Raw genomic sequence first — 3,015 nt, 5'->3', positions numbered from 1 at the left:
AACAGCTGTCATGTGTTCCTCACAAGGGACCTGCATAAACTGACTGACAACACTCACTGCATATGAAATATCGGGTCTCGTATGAGATAAGTATATCAATTTCCCAACTAACCGCTGATACCTTTCTTTATTGACCAGGACACTGTTACTCAATTTCCCAGCGTCTCTTATTCAAATCATTCAAAATACCTTTCGTGACTGCTGATACCTTTCTTTATTGACCGGGACACTGTTACCTATATTGCTGAGCTTTGAGTTATATTCAACTAGGGTGTCAATAGGTTTACACCCAGTCATTCCTGTTTCCTTTAGGAGGTCAATAGTGTATTTCCGTTGGGACACTGAGATCCCATCCCTTGACCGAACTACTTCCATTTCGAGAAAGTATCTTAACTTTCCAAGGTCTTTAATCTCAAATTCTTTGGCGATCTTTGCTTTGAGTTTCACAATTTCATCATCATCATCATCATCACCAGAGAGCACAATATCGTCAACGTACACAATGAGAACTGCAATCTTCCTTGAAGTTGACTTCTTTGTAAACAGTGTGTGATCTGAGTGCCCTTGGGTATATCCTTGTCCTTTGAAAAAGGTGGCAAATCTGTCAAACCAGGCCCTCAGAGACTGTTTCAACCCATATAGTGACTTTCTCAGCTGGCAAACTCGCTGTTTGAACTAATCTTCAAATCCAGGAGGAGGATTTATGTAGACTTCCTACTCAAGTTTTCCATTGAGAAAGACATTCTTTACATCCAGTTGATGCAGAGGCCAATCTCTGTTAACTGCAATTGACAGCAATACTCGGATAGTATTGAGTTTAGCTACGGGAGAGAATGTCTTGGAGTAATCTACACCAAAGGTTTGAGTAAATCCTTTCGCAACTAACCTGGCCTTGTATTAGTCAACCGTTCCATCTGACTTATACTTTATAGTGAAGACCCAATTGCACCCAACTGTCTTGTGCCCTTTGGGTAGAATCTCCTGGTCCCACGTTCCGTTTTTCTCAAGAGCCCTCATCTCTTTCATAACAACAACCTTCCATACTTCAGTTTTAATTGCTTCCTGTATGCTACTCGGTATCACCCCTGTATCTAAACTGGTGGTAAAGGCCCTAAATTCAGATGACAGGTTACTGTACGTCATGTAACTATGCATAGGGTACCTTGTACATGACCGAATACCTTTCGTCAGGGCTATTGGAAGATCGAGAGAAGCATCATGCTCTTCTAGACTTTCAGATTTCCCACTATGATCAATAGTCTCCTCCGCCTGGGTTTCATCTTCAGGAGTCCCCTTTAAACCATCATCTCTAGTATCATTCACATTTCCTGGAACTGTTTCTGGATCACTATTCACCGTTGTCTTCCCATCTGCTATAGTGGTGCTATCAGCACCTTTTTTTTCCTTTTTCCTCTCTGCATTCGTTAGTCTCAGCACAAGTATCAATCTCATTAATTTTAGGAATACACGTACCTGATACCGGGTTTGACTCATGGACCGGAGCCAGAGATGCGACAGGTGGCGCTGTTTCCTTCTTGAGATTCTTACTATAGTATGTTATCCATGAGACTTGATTGGTAGGGAGGATAGGACCGACATGTTCGGGAATCGGAGGTGATTCTAAGGGAACTGTATATGTGGACCAGTTAGCCACTTCACTAGATGTCTCCCCTTGAAGATGGCGAATGGGAAAGAAGGTTGATCCTCAAGAAAGATGATATCCATGGAAACAAAATATTTGCGAGAAGATGGGTGGTAACATTTATACCCACGCTGATGGAGCGGATACATAACAAAGACACATTTTTTCGCACGGGGGGTGAATTTCGTGCGGTTTGGACCGTGGGAGTGAACAAAGGCAACACAACCAAATACTCAAAGTGGTACATTTGAGACTAAACAAGTAGTTGGGTAGGACTCTTTCAAACAGTCTAACAGATTTTGAAAGTTGAGGACTCGGGAAGGCATTCAATTGATTAAGTGAGCGGCAGTAAGGAGAGCATCCCCCCATAGGTAAGACGGGAGTGATGTGGATAACATTAAGGACCTGGAAACTTCCACCAAATGACGATTTTTTTTTTTCAGCTACCCCATTTTGCTGGGGAGTGTATACACACGAACTTTGGTGAATAATGTCTTTGGATGCAAGGAAGTCCTGGAAGGAAGTGTTAAAGAATTCTCGCTCATTGTCACTTCTCAAAATGCCAATCCTGGCATTAAATTGGGTTTCCACAGTGGCATAGAATTGCTGGAATATAGATGACACCTCAGACTTATCAGTGAGAAGAAAGACCCAAGTAAGCCGAGTATGATCATCTATAAAGGTGACAAACCAGTGTTTCCCTATGGAGGTTATGGTTGGTGAGGGACCCCTAACATCCCTGTGAACTAAGATGAAGGGTTTGAATGGTTTATAGGGCTAGGAGTGGAAGGAGAAACGACTTTGTTTGGCACGAATACAAACATCACAATTTAAAGAAGACATATTAATATTGCGAAATAAATGCGGAAACAAGTATTTCATGTATTAAAAATTTGGATGTCCTAAGCGGTAATGCCATAACAAAAAACCGTTCTCAGAAGTAGAAAAATTTAAAGAAACAAGGCTAGTCCTATAATCATTCCTAGAGGAAGCATCATCAATCAGGAAGTAAAGTCCCCTATCGTGTTGGGCAGTGTCAATCGTTGTCCCCAAGCTCAGATCCTAAAATAAAACAAAATCGGGTGAAAAAACTATCTGACAACTCAGATCTCTTGTAATTTTACTGATAAATAACAAATTATATGATATTTTAGGAACACGCAATACATCCCACAATACCAAACCCTCAAACGGAGATAAATGTCCTTTCCCTGCAACAGGTGCAAACGACCCATCTGCAATCCTAATTTGTTCGTCACCGGCACTTGTACAATATGAAAGAAACTGATCAGAAGTACCAGTAAGATGATCTGTCGCCCCTGAGTCAACGATCCATGGTTTTTTACCATTAATACTAATAAGACCAAAAGACT

The sequence above is a fragment of the Benincasa hispida genome, chromosome 2, assembly GCF_027475165.1.
Source record: "Benincasa hispida cultivar pf3 chromosome 2, pf3_genome.v1.1, whole genome shotgun sequence".
NCBI classification, from domain to species: Eukaryota; Viridiplantae; Streptophyta; class Magnoliopsida; order Cucurbitales; family Cucurbitaceae; genus Benincasa; species Benincasa hispida.
Note: the sequence above shows the minus strand (reverse complement) of the source record.